Genomic DNA, 21,485 nt, shown 5'->3' with positions numbered 1-21,485 from the left:
GGAGGCAGGGCTGTTGGGCGCTTTGCTCTGAGAGCGCACTGAGGAGCGGAACCCCAAGCTCTTGGCTCCTCCGGGCCGAGAGATTGGGAGGCCGCCATCTTCATTCCCGTCCTCCGGAACTCTACGGAAAGCGCTCAGGGAACAAAAGCTCCCGAAAGCAAACCCGAGCGGATTCCTTAGCCCGGCCCCTGGCAAGGGCGGTGCAATTCCGCCTGCGGCAAGGACACTTGAGAATCACTACAACAGGCCCCTCCCCCAGAAGATCAACAAGAAACCGATCCAAAACCAACTTCAGTCACCAAGAACAGCGGAATTCCACAGCAGGAGAAAGCAAATCCTACCTGGACAAAATGACAAGGCGGAAAAACTCACCTCAAAAAAAAGAACAAGAAGCCGTACCGAAGGCTGGAGACCTAATCAATACAGACATAGGTAGCATGACAGATCTAGAGTTCAGAATGACAATTCTCAAGGTTCTAGCCGGGCTCGAAAAAGGCATAGAAGATATTAGAGAAACCCTCTCCGGAGAGATAAAAGCCCTTTCTGGAGAAATAAAAGAACTAAAATCTAACCAAGTTGAAATCAAAAAAGCTATTCATGAGGTGCAATCAAAAATGGAAGCTCTCACTGCCAGGATAAATGAGGCAGAAGAAAGAATTAGTGACATAGAAGACCAAATGACAGAGAATAAAGAAGCTGAGCAAAAGAGAGACAAACAACTACTGGAACACGAGGAGAGGATTCGAGAGATAAGTGACACCATAAGACGACACAACATTAGAATAATTGGGATTCCAGAAGAAGAAGAAAGAGAGAGGGGAGCAGAAGGTATATTGGAGACAATTATTGGAGAGAATTTCCCTAATATGGCAAAGGGAACAAACATCAAAATCCAGGAGATGCTAAGAACGCCCCTCAAAATCAATAAAAATAGGTCCACACCTCATCACCTGATAGTAAAATTTACAAGTCTTAGCGACAAAGAGAAAATCCTGAAAGCAGCCCGGGAAAAGAAGTCTGTAACATACAAGGGTAAAAACATTAGATTGGCAGCGGACCTATCCACAGAGACCTGGCAGGCCAGAAAGAACTGGCATGATATATTCAGAGCACTAAACGAGAAAAACATGCAGCCAAGAATACTATATCCGGCTAGGCTATCATTGAAAATAGAAGGAGAGATAAAGAGCTTCCAGGACAAACAAAAGCTGAAAGAATTTGCAAACACCAAACCAGCTCTACAGGAAATATTGAAAGGGGTCCTCTAAGCAAAGAGAGACCCTAAAAGTAGTAGATCAGAAAGAAACAGAAACAATATACAGTAACAATCACCTTACAGGCAATACAATGGCACTAAATTCATATCTCTCAATAGTTACCCTGAATGTTAATGGGCTAAATGACCCAATCAAAAGACACAGGGTATCAGAATGGATAAAAAAACAAAACCCATCAATATGCTGCCTACAAGAAACTCATTTTAGACCCGAAGACACCTCCAGATTTAAAGTGAGGGGGTGGAAAACAATGTACCATGCTAATGGACATCAGAAGAAAGCTGGGGTGGCAATCCTTATATCAGATCAATTAGATTTTAAGCCAAAGACTATAATAAGAGATGAGGAAGGACACTATATTATACTCAAAGGGTCTGTCCAACAAGAAGATCTAACAATCTTAAATATCTATGCCCCTAACATGGGAGCAGCCAACTATATAAACCAATTAGTAACAAAATCAAAGAAATACATCGACAGTAATACAATAATAGCAGGGGACTTTAACAATCCCCTCACTGAAATGGACAGATCATCTAAGCAAAAGATCAACAAGGAAATAAAGGCCTTAAATGACACACTGGACCAGATGGACATCACAGATATATTCAGAACATTCCATCCCAAAGCAACAGAATATACATTCTTCTCTAGTGCACATGGAACATTCTCCAGAATAGACCACATCCTGGGTCATAAATCAGGTCTCAATCGGTACCAAAAGATCGAGATCATTCCCTGCATATTTTCAGACCACAATGCTCTGAAGCTCGAACTCAATCACAAGAGGAAATTTGGAAAGAACGCAAATACATGGAGACTAAACAGCATCCTTCTAAAAAATGAATGGGTCAACCAGGAAATTAAAGAAGAATTGAAAAAATTCATGGAAACAAATGATAATGAAAACACAACAGTTCAAAATCTGTGGGACACAACAAAGGCAGTCCTGAGAGGAAAATATATAGCAGTGCAAGCCTTTCTCAAGAAACAAGAAAGGTCTCAAATACACAACCTAACCCTACACCTAAAGGAGCTGGAGAGAGAACAACAAAGAAAGCCTAAACCCAGCAGGAGAAGAGAAATCATAAAGATCAGAGCAGAAATCAATGAAATAGAAACTAAAAAAACAATAGAACAAATCAACAAAACTAGGAGCTGGTTCTTTGAAAGAATTAATAAGATTGATAAGCCCCTGGCCAGACTTATCAAAAAGAAAAGAGAAAGGACGCAAATAAATAAAATCATGAATGAAAGAGGAGAGATCACAACCAACACCAAAGAAATACAAACAATTATAAGAACATACTACGAGCAACTCTATGGCAACAAATTTGACAACCTGGAAGAAATGGATACATTTCTAGAGATGTATAAACTACCACAACTGAACCAGGAAGAAATAGATAACCTGAACAGACCCATAACCAGTAAGGAGATTGAAACAGTCATCAAAAATCTCCAAACAAACAAAAGTCCAGGACCAGACGGCTTCCCAGGGGAATTCTACCAAACATTTAAAGAAGAATTAATTCCTATTCTCCTGAAACTGTTCCAAAAAATAGAAATGGAAGGAAAACTTCCAAACTCATTCTATGAGGCCAGCATCACCTTGATCCCAAAACCAGACAAGGATCCCACCAAAAAAGAGAATTACAGACCAATATCCTTGATGAACACAGATGCAAAAATTCTCACCAAAATACTGGCCAATAGGATCCAACAGTACATTAAAAGGATTATTCACCACGACCAAGTGGGATTTATTCCAGGGCTGCAAGGTTGGTTCAACATCCGCAAATCCATCAATGTGATACAATACATTAATAAAAGAAAGAGTAAGAACCATATGATACTCTCAATAGATGCTGAAAAAGCGTTTGACAAAGTGCAGCATCCCTTCCTGATTAAAACTCTTCAAAGTGTAGGGATAGAAGGCACATACCTCAATATTATCAAAGCCATCTATGAAAAACCCACCGCAAATATCATTCTCAATGGAGAAAAACTGAAAGCTTTTCCGCTAAGGTCAGGAACATGGCAGGGATGTCCGTTATCACCACTGCTGTTCAATATAGTACTAGAAGTCCTAGCCTCAGCAATCAGACAACAAAAAGAAATTAAAGGCATCCAAATCGGCAAAGAAGAAGTCAAACTATCACTCTTTGCAGATGATATGATACTATATGTGGAAAACCCAAAAGGCTCCACTCCAAAACTGCTAGAACTTATACAGGAATTCAGTAAAGTGTCAGGATATAAAGTCAATGCACAGAAATCAGTCGCATTTCTTTACACTAACAACAAGACAGAAGAAAGAGAAATTGAGGAGTCAGTCCCATTTACAATCGTACCCAAAACCATAAGATACCTAGGAATAAATCTAACCAAAGAGGCAAAGAATCTATACTCAGAAAACTCTAAAGTACTCATGAAAGAAATTGAGGAAGACACAAAGAAATGGAAAAATATTCCATGCTCATGGATTGGAAGAACAAATATTGTGAAAATGTCTATTCTACCTAAAGCAATCTACACATTTAATGCAATCCCTATCAAAATCCCATCCATTTTTTTTAAAGAACTAGAACAAATAATCCTAAAATTTATATGGAACCAGAAAAGACCTCGAATAGCCAAAGGAATATTGAAAAAGAAAGCCAAAGTCGGTGGCATCACAATTCTAGACTTCAAGCTCTATTACAAAGCTGTCATCATCAAGACAGTATGGTACTGGCACAAAAACAGACATATAGACCAATGGAACAGAATAGAGAGCCCAGAAATAGACCCTCAACTCTATGGTCAACTAATCTTCGACAAAGCAGGAAAGAATATCCAATGGAAAAAAGACAGCCTCTTCAACAAACGGTGCTGGGAAAATTGGACAGCCACATGCAGAAAAATGAAATTGGACTATTTCCTTACACCACACACGAAAATAGACTCAAAATGGATGAAGGACCTCAATGTGAGAAAGGAATCTATCAAAATCCTTGAGGAGAATGCAGGCAGCAACCTCTTTGACCTCAACCGCAGCAACTTCTTCCTAGGAACATCGCCAAAGGCAAGGGAAGCAAGGGCAAAAATGAACTATTGGGATTTCATCAAGATCAGAAGCTTTTGCACAGCAAAGGAAACAGTTAACAAAACCAAAAGACAACTGACAGAATGGGAGAAGATATTTGCAAATGACATATCAGATAAAGGGCTCGTATCCAAAATCTATAAAGAGCTTATCAAACTCAATACCCAAAGAACAAATAATCCAGTCAAGAAATGGGCAGAGGACATGAACAGACATTTCTGCAAGGAAGACATCCAGATGGCCAACAGACACATGAAAAAATGCTCCACATCACTCGGCATCAGGGAAATACAAATCAAAACCACAATGAGATACCACCTCACACCAGTCAGAATGGCTAAAATTAACAAGTCAAGAAATGACAGATGCTGGCAAGGATGCGGAGAGAGGGGAACCCTCCTACACTGTTGGTGGGAATGCAAGCTGGTGCAGCCACTCTGGAAAACAGTGTGGAGGTTCCTCAAAAAACTGAAAATAGAGCTACCCTACGACCCAGCAATTGCACTCCTGGGTATATATCCTAAAGATACAAACGTGGTGCTCCGAAGGGGCACGTGCACCCGAATGTTTATAGCAGCAATGTCCACAATAGCCAAACTGTGGAAAGCGCCTAGATGTCCATCAACAGATGAATGGATAAAGAAGATGTGGTATATATACACAATGGAATACTATGCAGCCATCAAAAGACATGAAATCTTGCCATTTGCGACGACGTGGATGGAACTAGAGGGTATCATGCTTAGCGAAATAAGTCAATCGGAGAAATATAACTATCATATGATCTCTTTGATATGAGGAAGTGGAGATGCAAGGTGGGGGGGTTTGGGGGGAGGTAGGAAAAGAAAAAATGAAAAGATGGGATTGGGAGGGAGACAAACCATAAAAGACTCAATCTCAAGAAACAGACTGAGGGTTGCGGGGGGGAAGGGGGACGGGAGAGGGTGGTGGGGAAATGGACATTGGGGAGGGTATGGGCTATGATGAGTGCTGTGAAATGTGTAAACCAGACGATTCACAGACCTATACCCCTGGGGATAAAAATACATTATATGTTTATTAAAATAAAAAAATTAAAAAAAAAAGAATCAAAGAGCTAAAATTATGAAATGCTTACCAAAAAAAAAAAAAATGGTATAAATCTCTGTGACCTTAGATTTGGCAATGGCTTCTGGATACAACATCAAAAGTGTAAGCAAAAAAGAAAATAGATACATCAGACTTCACCAGCATGCAAAACTTTTGTGTTTCAAAGGACCAGTGGAACAGAGTAGAGAGCCCAGATATGGACCCTCAACTCTATTGTCAAATAATCTTCAACAAAGCAGGAAAAAATATACAGTGGAAAAAAGACAGTCTCTTCAATAAATGGTGCTGGGAAAACTGGACAGCTATATGTAGAAGAATGAAACTCGACCACTCTCTTACACTGTACACAAAGAAAAACTCAAAATGGATAAAAGACCTCAACGAGAGACAGGAATCCATCAGAAGGAGAACATAGGCAGTAACCTCTTTGATATCAGCCACAGCAACTTCTTTCAAGATATGTCTCCAAAGGCGATGGAAACAAAAGCGAAAATGAACTTTTGGGACTTCATCAAGATCAAAAGCTTCTGCACAGCAAAGGAAACAGTCAACAAAACAAAGAGGCAACCCACGGAATGGGAGAAGGTATTTGCAAATGACGGTACAGACAAAAGGTTGATATCCAGGATCTATAAAGAACTCCTCAAACTCAACACACACAAAACAGACAATCATATCAAAAAATGGGCAGAAGATATGAACAGACACTTCTCCAACAAAGACATACAAATGGCTAACAGACACATGAAAAAATGTTCATCATCACTAGCCATCAGGGAGATTCAAATTAAAACCACATTGACATACCACCTTACACCAGTTAGAATGGCCAAGATTAGCAAGACAGGAAACAACGTGTGTTGGAGAGGATGTGGAGAAAGGAGAACCCTCTTACACTATTGGTGGGAATGCAAGTTGGTGCAGCCACTTTGGAGAACAGGGTGGAGATTCCTTAAGAAATTAAAAATAGAGCTTCCCTATGACCCTGCAATTGCACTACTGGGTATTTACCCCAAAGATACAGATGTAGTGAAAAGAAGGGCCATCTGTACCCCAATGTTCATAGCAGCAATGGCCACGGTCGCCAAACTGTGGAAAGAACCAAGATGCCCTTCAACGGATGAATGGATAAGGAAGATGTGGTCCATATACACTATGGAGTATTATGCCTCCATCAGAAAGGATGAATACCCAACTTTTGTATCAACACGGACAGGACTGGAAGAGATTATGCTGAGTGAAATAAGTCAAGCAGAGAGAGTCAAGTATCATATGGTTTCACTTATTTGTGGAGCATAAGAAATAACATGGAGGACATGGGGAGATGGAGAGGAGAAGGGAGTTGAGGGAAATTGGAAGGGGAGATGAACCATGAGAGACTATGGACTCTGAAAAACAACCTGAGGGTTTTGAAGGGGCGTGGGGTGGGAGGTTGGGGGAACAAGGTGGTGCGTGTTAGGGAGGGCACGGATTGCATAGAGCACTGGCTGTGGTGCAAAAACAATGAATACTGTTACACTGAAAAGAAATAAAAAATTAAAAAAAAGTGAAAGACAATGTACAAAATAGGAGAAGATATTTGCAAATGATATATCTGAGAAGGATCTGGTATCCAGAGTATATAAAGAATACTGGAGGTGATTATGCTAAGTGAAATAAGTCAAGCAGAGAAAGACAATTATCATATGGTTTCACTCATATGTGGAACATAAGGAATATCACAGAGGACCACAGGGAAAGGGAGGGAAAATTGAATAGGAAGAAATCAGAGAAGAAGACAAACCATGGGAGACTCTGGACTCTCGGAGGCAAACTGAGGGTAACAAAAAGGAGGGGGAATGGGGTACCTGGGTGATGGACATTAAGGAGGGCACATATTGTGATGAGCACTGAGTGTTATATGCAACTAATGAATCATCAAACACTACATCAAAAACTGATGATGTACTGTATGATGGCTAATTGAACATAATAATAAAAGAGAAGGGAGTTGAGGGAAATTGGAAGGGGAACCATGAGAGACTATGAACCATGAGAGACTATGGACTCTGAAAAACAACCTGAGGGTTTTGAAGGGGCGTGGGGTGGGAGGTTGGGGGAACAAGGTGGTGCGTGTTAGGGAGGGCACGGATTGCATAGAGCACTGGCTGTGGTGCAAAAACAATGAATACTGTTACACTGAAAAGAAATAAAAAATTAAAAAAAAGTGAAAGACAATGTACAAAATAGGAGAAGATATTTGCAAATGATATATCTGAGAAGGATCTGGTATCCAGAGTATATAAAGAATACTGGAGGTGATTATGCTAAGTGAAATAAGTCAAGCAGAGAAAGACAATTATCATATGGTTTCACTCATATGTGGAACATAAGGAATATCACAGAGGACCACAGGGAAAGGGAGGGAAAATTGAATAGGAAGAAATCAGAGAAGAAGACAAACCATGGGAGACTCTGGACTCTCGGAGGCAAACTGAGGGTAACAAAAAGGAGGGGGAATGGGGTACCTGGGTGATGGACATTAAGGAGGGCACATATTGTGATGAGCACTGAGTGTTATATGCAACTAATGAATCATCAAACACTACATCAAAAACTGATGATGTACTGTATGATGGCTAATTGAACATAATAATAAAAGAGAAGGGAGTTGAGGGAAATTGGAAGGGGAACCATGAGAGACTATGAACCATGAGAGACTATGGACTCTGAAAAACAACCTGAGGGTTTTGAAGGGGCGGGGGTGGGAGGTTGGGGGAACCACGTGGTGGGTATTAGGGAGGGCATGGATTGCATGGAGCTCTGGGTGTGGTGAAAAAAACAATGAATACCGTTACGCTGAAAAGAAATAAAAAATTAAAAAAATAATAATAAATTTTAAAAAGGAAAAAAATTTTTAAAAATCATATTTGTTATGTTTTAAAGCTTAGTGATGTAATTTTAGGAAGAGAGCAATCAACTCATTTCAAGTGAACATTCTCCAATTTGTGAAAACATGAAAAATTATCAGAAATTTGTCTCATGGTGATGTGTTATTTAAGTAAGGCATTTCACATTTTGTTTAACTTGATATATATCATGAAAAAATACTTTTCAAGTGTTGATTTAAAGTATCTACTTGCCAATTTTTGAAATCCTACTAACCTAAACATAATAGAAACAAAAAATAAGTGCCCTCTTATTCATAAACTTCCAAAATAATAATAATAATATTTTTTAAAAGAATACTTTAACCCAACAATAAAAAGCCAAATAATGCAATTAAGAACTGGACAATGGATGTGAGTAAACATTTCTCCAAAGATACACAAATGACCAATAGAAAGATGAGAAGATACTCAACATCAATTGTGGTCAGGGAAAAGCAAATCAAAACTACAGGGAGATACCACATCTCACTCCCTATGACTGCTTTTCTCCAAAAAGTCAAGTATTGGAGAGGATGGAGAGGAATTGGAACTCTGGTACGCTGCTGGCAGGAATGCAAAAGGAGCAGTCACTTTGGAAAACAGTCTGGGAATTCCTCAAAAGGTAAACATAGAGTGACCACAGGACCCAGAAATTCCATTCCCAGGTATATACCCAAAGGAATTGAGAACATATGTTCACACAAAAACTTGAGCACAAATGTTTATAGCACAATTCTTTATAATAGCTGAAAGATGGAAACAGCCCAAATGTCCATCAAGTGATGAATATATAAACAAATTGTGCTCTATCCATATGATGGAATATTTTTCAGTTTCAAAAAGGCATGAATTACTGAAACATGCTACAACATGGATGAGCCTTTCACATCAACGGAAGATGCCAGTTGCAGAAGACCACATATGATTCTATTTATATGACATGCCCCAAATAGGCAAATCTAAAGAGACAAAAAGCAGATTAGTGGTCATCTATGTCCAGAGTGGTTGGGGGGACTGGGAGGTAATAACTAAAGGGTACAGTGTTTCTTTTTTGCATGATGGACATGTTCTAAAATTAATTGTGGCAATAGTTGCACAACTGTGGATATACCAAACCTATTGGATTGTAGATTTTAAGTGGGTAAATTCTGTGCTATGTGAATTACATCTCGGTAAAACTGTTTTATGCAATATACAACTGATGATTAACTGAACTCTACACTTGAAACTAACAATGTATTATATGTTGGTTAATTGAATTTATATTAAAAAAATTTATAAAGCTTTTTTAAACAAACACACAAATAAAAAGAAAATGGCAAAAATAGGGTATCAGGAGAAGCAGCTCCCTGTGTAGAAGGGCTAGGGATCTCCATTGGCCGCTAACTTTGAGTTAGCTTTGAATCAGCAGGATCGTGTGATGAATTCCCAGCAAAGCCAATGTGATCCTGGGCAGATGGAGAGAGGCAGTATCCAAAATATGGCAGTAGTGGCAATCTCACCAGTTAGATTGCCTTGGTTGGATTGCCTCTGACATGGCAAATTCTGGATACTCCATTCTTTAATTTTTTTAACTTCAGTATAGTTAACGTATAATGTTATATTAGTTCCACTACAATATAGTGATTCAATACTTCCATACATCACCTGGTGCTCATCACAACAGGTTTACTCCCTCCATCACCTATTTCACCCATTCCCCACCCACCTCTCCTTTGGTAACCATCATTTTGTTCTCAATAATTAAGAATCTGTTTTTGGGCTTGGACCCCATTCTTGAAGGTTGTTAATGAACATGCCCAAAAGAGAGAGCTCATGGGGGTAAATGGTGAAACTGCCTTCCCAGTTTTTATAGTGTGGAAGGCAGAAAGACTTAATAAGGCAATGATAAGAAAGGATGGTAATATTACAGGGGAAGAAAGTCTAAAGAGAATAGTTAATATGGAAAAGAAAAAACAAGGAGAAATAGGCTGTCCTCAAATATCAAATGAAAAGAGTAAGACTTATCCTATGTCAATTCAGTTAAAAAAATATGGAACAGCTACCCATGTAGAAGGCAGCCTTCCATAAAGTACAGTCCTGGGAAAAATCCATAAACAAGGGCTTCTGTGAGCGATGCTAAACAGTCTACTTTCCCCCTTTAAAGATCATATTGTACACTGATTTACTCAAAGTCTCTCTGGGAAATCTCCCCATGCAACAGTTTTGTTCAATCGATCATTTTTTAGGCTTGTTTGGTCACTGCACTTCCCCATACCTTTTAAATGTTTAGAACTTTTAGCATAGCAGAGATTCACTGCTCCTTGCAGCATATTGCAGCAAATGCTGTTAGAAGGTACGAAAGTATGGCCACTGAAGAGAGATACAAAGAATAGACATGATGGTCACTTTGCCTGCCCTTAGGAAGCTTCCATCTCAGTCTAAGTTAGGGCTGGGGGTACAAGGTGCTGCTCAGCACCCAGTGAGCCCATTCCTTCCCTGTTTGTACCAAGCGCTTTCTCTTCCCCTTTACCTAGGAACTGTTGCTCTGTTTTGTTGGAGACCAGAGCCCAAATTGAGTCTCGCAGTTATCACTTCACTAGTGCCTTAAAAGAACTAAAACTCTATGGAAACTGTTTTAATTTTGGTAATTTGTCCTTTCTGTGGCTGCTTGAGAATGTAGCTATCTCATCTGCTGAAAATGTTGTTGGTGACTAGTTAGTTGGAAGTGCCCACCAACATGGGATGTAGGAGCTGTGGGTACACATTTTTTCCACTTTTATTTCCTTTCCCTAAATAAATTTGGCAGTTCAGAGGCCCTGGTGTCCCTATCTCCACTTCCCCTGAGAAAGTCCCCTGATGCAAAAAGTATGTTTGGAAGCTGGTTAAAAATTATCCTGGCATCTATAAAGAACTCCTCAAACTCAACACACACAAAACAGATAATCATGTCAAAAAATGGGCAGAAGACATGAACAGATACTTCTCCAAAGAAGACATACAAATGGCTAACAGACACATGAAAAAATGTTCATCATCACTAGCCATCAGAGAGATTCAAATAAAAAACCACATTGACATACCACCTTACACCAGTTAGAATGGTCAAAATTAGCAAGACAGGAAACAACGTGTGTTGGAGAGGATGTGGAGAAAGGGGAACCCTCTTACACTGTTGGTGGGAATGCAAGTTGGTGCAGCCACTTTGGGAAACAGTGTGGAGATTCCTTAAGAAATTAAAAATAGAGCTTCCCTATGACCCTGCAATTGCACTACTGGGTATTTACCCCAAAGATACAGATGTAGTGAAAAGAAGGGCCATCTGTACCCCAATGTTCATAGCAGCAATGGCCACAGTTGCCAAACTGTGGAAAGAACCAAGATGCCCTTCAGTGAATGAATGGATAAGGAAGATGTGGTCCATTTATACTATGGAGTATTATGCCTCCATCAAAAAGAATGAATACCCGACTTTTGTAGCAACATGGACGGGACTGGAAGAGATTATGCTGAGTGAAATAAGTCAAGCAGAGAGAGTCAGTTATCATATGGTTTCACTTATTTGTGGAGCATAAGGAATAACACGGAGGACATGGGGAGATAGAGAGGAGAAGAGATTTGGGGAAATTAGAGGGGGAGATGAACCATGAGAGACTGTGGACTCTGGAAAACAACCTGAGAGTTTTGGAGGGGAGCGGGGTGGGAGGTTGGGTGAACCTGGTGGTGGGTATTATGGAGGGCACGTTTTGCATGGAGCACTGGGTGTGGTGCATAAACAATGAATTCTGGAACACTGAAAAGAAATTACAAAAAATAAATTTAAAAATTTTTTTAAAATTATCCTGGCAATTACCTTGCCTGTTTAGAAAGTTTTTTTGAATTCATCATGTTCATTAGTTTTTCTTATCTTTTTGTGTGTGTGTGTCTGCAAAGTCATTAGAGGCATTTCTTATAGATTTGATCTATTTGTTATTGGGTACCTCACCATTTATTGATCTTGATTATTTTTCCTACAAAAAGGACAAGGATTGAGAACAAGAAAATATCACCATAGCTTTTCTGCCTATGAATAAAATACCTCCTTATTTTACATCTGAATATTATAGTTTCTTTCAAAAATTCAGAATCATAAAAGCATTGATTTGTTATCAAATTAAACATATGCTGTTGTTTGAATAATACAGTTCTCCATATTTCTTTTACAAAAATACTATTTCAAGTGTCTACCCCTTCTCTAATACTACAAAAATGCCTATGATTATTTAACCTTTTGAAAAAAAAACAGTATTTTTTTATTGGGTGTTGAGTATTAATTTGTTACTTTGTCACTCATTTCACTATAAACTTTTTACTTTAGAAACTTCTTAAGGAAGAGGCTGTATCTACTTCTTAATATAGAAACATCCATGTGATAAAACTGAGCACTGTTGCCAGACCTTAGTCAATTTAATGAGTGTGCAGTTTTGTACTAAAGGTAATATTAAATTCTGTTGAGTACCTAATGATATACCAGGGACTACCCAGAGTCAGTCACTAGATAGCACTCTCACCTTCTAAGCTACATATCAAGTCAATAATAAACTCAGGACAAGAAGGAAAGTAGTAAGGATGGGAGAATCCATATTGCACACTAAAAATCCTACAGATTAAAAAGGTAGTGGGTTCTTTGGTGAGATTTTCCTAAGAATATCAAGAAAGTTCTTACTGTTCTTGGAAACAGGGAATATTCCTCATGTAGGAAGTTGTGCAATAAGAAGTTTGGTGCCAGGGTTGGAGAAAATTTTGATGAAACATGCCAAGACATCACGAAGCTGTGTGCAGGAAAAGATCAAAAGAAGATTCTGAGAGCCAGAAGGAGCACCAAGTTGAGCTTCATCTTGCTGAGAGGTAGTGATGGGTTTTGGGAAAGGCCAGGCAGTATTCTGGAATAGGTCAAAGCACTGGTAAGAAGGATTGCTGTAGAACTTTGAATTAAATGGAGTTTGTACAACTTGAAGGTGGCTATCTGAGAAAGAAAAATAATTCTATTTGGAAAATAGCCAACTTATTTAGGTTTTGATTATCTGTGGTAAGGTGGTACACAAACTATCTGCCTTAATAATCTCAAATCACAGGCAATACCATGCCAAAGGCAAGTTTTAACATCCCCACCCATCATACTTTTTCTAGAACTATTAAAAGGGGATTCAGTAGACTGGCTTGAATGCATCTCTACTACCTGATTCTCTTTAAGAACATCTAGTGAATATATATCAAAAGGATACAGAAAAGGAAAGAATCGACCACATGCCTTACAAATAGCAAGTTCTCAGAAAAGTTTGTTGAATGCAGGAATGGAAGGACAGGACAAATTTCTAGTCTGGGCTCTGTCATTAATTATGTGACCTTGGGCAGGTCACTTAAACACATTATGATAAATCATCCCACTGACCTATAAAACCTCAATGTCCTCATCTGTAAAATGAAGGGGTTGAATTATTGGATCTCTCCCGTCCCTTCCAGTTCTAAAATTCCATAATATACAAGAATTATCTTGCATAAATAGTTACTGAGTCATCCAGGACTTAACTAAGAATTCTGTAGCTAGGAGAAGTAGAACCGCCTAGGTTCTGCAGAAGGAGAAGGAAGGGCATAAGGCTTTCATCACTATTTAGTTATCATCAGGCATTTAATATAAGCCTAATAAATATAAGATCCTGAGCTACATGCTTGGCGAATTGAAGCTTCATTCCTGCTCCAAAGGAGCTTATTTTCAGTTATGAAGTAGTCATGGTTAATAGTTTAGATAAGTTAATAGTTTATATGTTAAGGAGAAAAGGAAATCTAGACAGTTTCTGTGCTTTGAGCTATAATTTTTCCTACAAAAATCAAGAGCCTGAAGCAAGCATTAAGCTCAAGGTCTAGGCTCTAAATCTGGTGTGCTTCCTTGAATGCTTCTCTGGGAGTGCCATACTTACCAACTGAAGACCAGTAGGGACAAGTTACCCACCCTCCTTACATATAATATACAATGGATATAAGTGCAGTAGATACTCCCTTTTAAAAGAAGGGAAGAGGGTTCCTCTCCCCTTTATAAAATCTATCCAGCCACATAGTTTCAGGACCCTCATTAGAACCTAATTTGAAGAGACGGTCTTTTTTCCACTGGATATTTTTTCCTGTTTTGTCGAAGATTATTTGACCATAGAGTTGAGGGTCCATATCTGGGCTTGCTACTCTGTTCCACTGGTCTGTGTGTCTGTTTTTATAACAGTACCATGCTGTCTTGGTGATCACAGCTTTGTAGTAAAGCTTGAAATCAGGTAACGTGGTGCCGCCAGTTTTATTTTTGTTTTTCAACATTTCCTTAGCAATTCGGGGTCTCTTCTGATTCCATACAAATTTTAGGATTATTTGCTCCAGCTCTTTGAAAAATACCGGTGGAATTTTGATCAGAATGGCATTAAAAGTATAGATTGCTCTAGGCAGTATAGACATTTTAACAATGTTTATTCTTCCAATCCAAGAGCATGGAATGGTCTTCCATCTTTTTGTGTCTTCTTCAATTTCTTTCATGAGTGTTCTGTAGTTCCTCAAGTACAGATCCTTTACCTCTTTGGTTAGGTTTATTCCCAGGTATCTAATGGTTCTTGGTGCTATAGTAAATGGAATTGATTCTCTAATTTCCCTTTCTGTATTTTCATTGTTAGTGTATAAGAAAGCCACTGATTTCTGTACATTGACTTTGTATCCTGCCACGTTACTGAATTGCTGTATGAGTTCTAGAAGTTTGGGGGTGGAGTCTTTTGGGTTTTCCATATAAAGAATCATGTCATCTGCGAAGAGAGAGAGTTTGACTTCTTCCTTGCCAATTTGGATACCTTTTATTTCTCTTTGTTGTCTGATTGCTGTTGCTAGGACTTCTAATACTATGTTGAACAAGAGTGGTTAGAGTGGGCATCCTTGTCGTGTTCCTGATCTCAACGGGAAGGCTGCGAGCTTTTTCCCATTGAGGATGATATTTGCTGTGGGTCTTTCCTAGATAGATTTTATGAAGAACAGACAGTCTCTTCAATAAATGGTGCTGGGAAAACTGGACAGCTATATGTAGAAGAATGAAACTCGACCATTCTCTTACACCGTACACAAAGAAAAACTCAAAATGGATAAAAGACCTCAACGAGAGACAGGAATCCATCAGAAGGAGAACATAGGCAGTAACCTCTTTGATATCAGCCACAGCAACTTCTTTCAAGATATGTCTCCAAAGGCGATGGAAACAAAAGCGAAAATGAACTTTTGGGACTTCATCAAGATCAAAAGCTTCTGCACAGCAAAGGAAACAGTCAACAAAACAAAGAGGCAACCCATGGAATGGGAGAAGGTATTTGCAAATGACGGTACAGACAAAAGGTTGATATCCAGGATCTATAAAGAACTCCTCAAACTCAACACACACAAAACAGACAATCATATCAAAAAATGGGCAGAAGATATGAACAGACACTTCTCCAACGAAGACATACAGATGGCTAACAGACACATGAAAAAATGTTCATCATCACTAGCCATCAGGGAGATTCAAATTAAAACCACATTGACATACCACCTTACACCAGTTAGAATGGCCAAAATTAGCAAGACAGGAAACAACGTGTGTTGGAGAGGATGTGGAGAAAGGGGAACCCTCTTACACTGTTGGTGGGAATGCAAGTTGGTGCAGCCACTTTGGAGAACAGGGTGGAGATTCCTCAAGAAATTAAAAATAGAGCTTCCCTATGACCCTGCAATTGCACTACTGGGTATTTACCCCAAAGATACAGATGTAGTGAAAAGAAGGGCCATCTGTACCCCAATGTTCATAGCAGCAATGGCCACGGTTGCCAAACTGTGGAAAGAACCAAGATGCCCTTCAACGGACGAATGGATAAGGAAGATGTGGTCCATATACACTATGGAGTATTATGTCTCCATCAGAAAGGATGAATACCCAACTTTTGTAGCAACATGGACGGGACTGGAAGAGATTATGCTGAGTGAAATAAGTCAAGCAGAGAGAGTCAAGTATCATATGGTTTCACTTATTTGTGGAGCCTAACAAATAATATGGAGGACAAGGGTTGATGGAGAGGAGAAGGGAGTTGAGGGAAATTGGAAGGAGAGGTGAACCATGAGAGACTATGGACTCTGAAAAACAACCTGAGGGTTTTGAAGGGGTGTGGGGTGGGAGGTTGGGGGAACCAGGTGGTGGGTATTAGGGAGGGCACGGATTACATGGAGCACTGGATGTGGTGAAAAAACAATGAATACTGTTACGCTGAAAAGAAATAAAAAATTTAAAAAAAAAAAAAAGAACCTAATTTGACTTCCTAGTGTTTGGGTTCCATGGCTTTTGGCTCTGCCTTTTGTTCCAGTCTCTGGGTTATGCTCTTTTTCCCAAAGAAATGGCCTGTATTTGCAATTGAGCAACTTTTTTTTTTCTTTTTTTCAATTGAGCACCTTAGTTTGCTTCCTTTCTGCAAAAGTTTGGGGATCCAAAGATTTCTTTATATTTCATACTACCTCAGTCTACTTCAGCCCAAACTAATACAATTTCTTTAAAAACTTTATGGCCTGCCTGCATATCAATTTATAATCCACTATGTTAGGTAAAACCCATACCCATGAATCTCTGCAAGATGAGTCATTCTCTACTTTCAGCTCCCTGTGAGGCTTCTGGGGGATGATACCCTTAAAATCATTAGAAGTCCTATTATTTAACTATAAGGATCTGTGAGACATGCCCTTAAAATCCTTAGGAGAACTTTTGTCTGTCTGAGAGGGCCAAAGAGATACTGCTCTAGATCTTTATGAGGTCTTTTTTTTTTTTCTTTTTTAAGGTTTTTTTATTTATTTGCGAGAGAGAGAGTGTATGTATGAGAGGAGAGGTTTGCAGTATGAGCATGACAGAGGGAGAGACGTAGACTCCCCACTGAGCACAGAGCCCAACTTTGGGTTCCATCTCACCACCTTGAGATCATTACTGGAGCCAAAACCAAGAGTCAGGTGCTAAACAACTGAGCCACCCAGGCGCCCTGATCTTTATGAGGTCTTAACAAAGGACCTTAACATCCCACTCTGGGTACCATCTTTTCCAGGAAGCATTCCTTAAGAACACCTTTGCTGGCTGAAAAGATTCTTCTGGACCTTATTCCTTACTTCATTTTTCTACTCTCCCATTTTAATATAGGCTGCTAGGGGTGCCTGGGTAGCTTAGTCAGGTAAGCATTCAGCCCAGGTCACGATCCCAGTGTCCTGGAATCCAGCGCCCTGTTGGGATTCTCTGCTCAGTGGGATTCCCTGCTTCTCCCTCTCTCTTTGCCCTCCCCCCCCCCTGCTTATACTCTCACTCTTTCACTCTCTCACTCTCTCTCTCTTTCATAAATAAAAATCTTTTTTAAAAAATATACACAGCTAGAAGAAACTGGGCAGCACCTTTATCACTCTTCTGGAAATCTCCCTATCTCCATCATTGAATTCATTAGGTACAATCTCTACTTACCACATTATGCTGGTGACACTTTTGTGAAACTCCCCCCACTACATGAGTATCTTTTCCTCCAGCTCAAATGATATCTCTCTCACTTTCTGGGAAGCCCTCATCAACAGCCCTCAAGGCTTCTGCTAACATGCTTTTTAAAACTCATTAGGCTTTCACTGGCATACTCTTCAAGTCCCTTCTGCCTTCCTACTGCTGTCTAAACCCAAAGCCAATGGTACATGCTACAGGTTTTTGTTTACTGCAATGCCCCCATTTCAGGTGGCAACGTTACCCAAATCTACTGGCTAACTATTGCTGGCTATTGCCACTACTCCAAGCTTACTGGCTTAAAGCAACAATCAATTTATTATCTCTCATGGTTTCTCTGAATCAGAACTTTGGTTAGGGCTTGACTGGGCAGTATTGGTTTAGGGTCTCTCACGTGGTTGCAGTCAGATGGTAGCTAGAGTTAGAAGAGTGGGGGAAAGGATGCTGGAGAAATTGGGAACTGTCTAAGCCTCTCTTTGCATTGTCTCAGGACCTCTCCTTGTGGTCTCTGGATGGACTGTCTTATAACATGGCAGCCCACAGCATCTAAGCAGCCAGATTGCTTGTTTATCAGCTAGAGTCTTCAAGAGCAAGAATTCCAGCTAACAAGTCATAAGCTACATTACCTTGTATGATCTAGACCCAGGAGCCATCCAGAATTACCTCTGTTCATCCTGTTGGTTATAAATAAGTCACAAGTCCTTCCAGATTCAAAGATAAGGAAATTAGACTCTACTGCTTGATGATGAAGGGACAAAATTCCACATGGGGTGGAAGATAGCATTTTGGCCATCTTTGGAAAATACAATCCACCACACCTAGGGTGTAGACTGCAATGAGGGTTGGGGATGGTAAATGCAAAGTGCCTGGCACACAGCCAGGTAGCTGCTAAATAGATTATTGTTATTATTACTCATGTCATTATTACTCTTACTCTTCAGTATTTTTTTTCCTGAGTGTTATCAGAATCTTCTCAGATACAGTACTGTTTCAACTTCCTTTCTCCCTCTTCTTTATAACTTTTATCATGCCTTTAATTGCTAGTAGATTACTTCTATAGATAATTTTAAATCTCATAAAATCACAGAATATTAAGGCTATATATACCTTATTTATTGTCTCAAGCAACCATTTTATGTTAGAGATAACAAACCCAAAGCTTCGCACAGCAAAGACACTTGCTGCACATACAAAGGCAAGTTATCAGTCACAGACACCAGACCCAAAAACCCCTGGTTTAGATTCTCAGACCCATACTTCTTCCCATGTAACATTCCCACTTGCTTCATCAAGAAAGGCATGATGACTCACTTCTCCTTTAGGATAAAAGCTTCCATTTTCCCTAACTGGATGTCTTCCCAAGCTTTTCTGCTTTTACATTGTCTAGAAGCCTGCTGCTGCAGGGTATCAGAAGGTTTACTTGGAATCCACGATGCTTCTTTGGGCACCTTCAAGTGTTAGAACACATTGACATTAGGGAATGCAGAGATGGAGCCTCTTCAGAGAACATAACACCATGCTTCCGGTCTATCCAGCATTTCTCATCTGAAACAAGAACTGATGGCCCAACAATCACGTCCGCTTCTCCTGTTTTATTAATATCTTTGGAAAGATACTTCAGGCCAAATTTTTCCTTTGAGCATTCACATTTAACTTCCATTTAATTTAGTAAGAACTGTTACATATATATCCAAGAGTGAAATTTGGCCAGAGGATAAAAAGAACAAAACTGTCACGGGTCACGTACACCACCAGTAGTTCATTTCTGAATGTATTTTCCGCCTTCTGCTTTCTGCATCGTTCCCTGGACTCTATGTCCTGCTCTAAAGAAAACCTTAATTTTTCCTTTGGAAATGACTGATAACGATATAAAGTCGTAATGCCTCTAGGTTTGTATTAAGTAGTTTTGTAAGGTTTGGCTTGCTCATTTTTAAGACCTTTATCCTTCCTTCCCCTTCTCAGATGGCTCTCCCTGGCAGCTTTTTTCTTGGTTCTATTAAGCCAGCCATTGGGGGAAAATGCTCCAGCATGGAACAGTGTGGCCACTTGAAGGCCCTGAAATACTATTGCCCTTGTCGCAGTTATCATCCCTTTCTGTTCTGTACTTCTCCTGTTGGAGATTTTTGCTCAGGTGCTAGTATTGTTCATTTTCTATCCTGGCAACAAGTAAGAAATAATTGAAGGTTATTTTTAATGATAACAGTAATTATATAGGTCCATGCAGACCTCACTCGGTTCCAGCTGAGATTTCTCTCAAGTCCATTGCCATGACTACCCCTGATTTTTAAACTAACAGATGTATTCAATGTGTACCACTTCATGTGATTTTGAACAAAAACAACTTGGAAAATTGTTAATAGTCTTCCCTGGGGATGGGGGGGGGGTGGAACTAAGCCTCAAAAAGGAAAAAAAAAAATCCTACAAAAGAAATCCAAATAATTAAAGGCCAAGAACCCCAGATTTCAGATATTGGCCCAGCACTTAAAATTGATGTCAGGGAGCACGGTAAGGTTATCAGAGTCACACATCAGATGGCTGTGATCAAGACATTAGTTTATGAAACTAATGAAGACTGATTCATGTGAACATTGAGCTATAAATCACAAAATGTCAATTGACAAGAATTCACAATTATTTATGTTTACCAAGCAAGACAGGATTCTAGAGTTTGGTTAAGGAATAGCCAGTTGGGACAATCTGTCTCTAGTAGGACTATGTACCTGGCTAAACAGGTTGTTGCTTATTCAGCAGATATTTACAAGATATCAAGCAGTGCCAAGCACCATGTCAGGTTTTAGGGAGTCATAGCTAAGTAAGGTATAAGATATAGGGACTGGATGTAGTCCCTAAGCTCTTGGAGTTCACCACCTAGTAAATAGCAAGGATAATAGTCAGCTTCAGAGACACAGGAAGGAGACCTAACCCAGCCCCAGAGAGGCAAGGGAGACTTCTGGGAAAAGAGAACATCTCTGTTGAGTCCTGAAGTGTGAATAGCAGTTGTTCATCTGGCTGGTGGGACAGGATAAAAGGAGCAAAGTGCTATATAAGGTTTTTTGTTTTGTTTTTGCTTTTGTTTTTTTACTTTCTTTCTTTTACTGTTCTTGTGTTGGGACATTCTTTCTAAAAATGTGTCCATACCCTTGTTCAGGCTAGACATCAGTGACTTGACCTTTTGTTATGGTCCAATATACCTGAGAGGCCAACACACTGCTTTCGTGACAGGTGCTCTCTGCATACTGATGATCAATGGGACAGATGAGATCAGAATCTCCCACTAAGAGGTGGGAGTGTGGTTGGTGCTTTTTCAAGTTCTTCCTTGAGAATCCCGAAATTATAGGTTGTATTAATCCATGGCTTACTGTTCATTGCCAAACCCTGTTCTGAATGCTGGGGATTTGAGTCTGGTTAAGATACAAGGTTGCAGCCTTCAAGAGACTCATATTCAACTAAGTGCCACAGTTAGTGACCAAGTAAGCAAAGATATGATTGATGCTCTGAAGAAAATTAAGAACAGTAGGGGAAGATGGGGGCAATGGCTTTAGATAAAGTATTAGGGGTAAGCTCTTTGATCAGGAGACCTGACCTGTGAACAGTTT

The 21,485-nt window shown here is 39.6% G+C and overlaps 1 protein-coding gene across 1 annotated transcript in view; it reads left to right on the top strand.

The window, feature by feature from the left end:
* Positions 1-21,485, top strand: part of KIF6 (kinesin family member 6) — a 421,803-nt gene that overhangs the window by 239,755 nt on the left and 160,563 nt on the right. The window lies entirely within an intron of this gene.

The sequence above is a fragment of the Martes martes genome, assembly GCF_963455335.1.
Source record: "Martes martes genome assembly, chromosome: 6".
Taxonomy (NCBI): domain Eukaryota; kingdom Metazoa; phylum Chordata; class Mammalia; order Carnivora; family Mustelidae; genus Martes; species Martes martes.
Note: the sequence above shows the minus strand (reverse complement) of the source record. Positions and strands in the feature narration are given on the sequence as shown.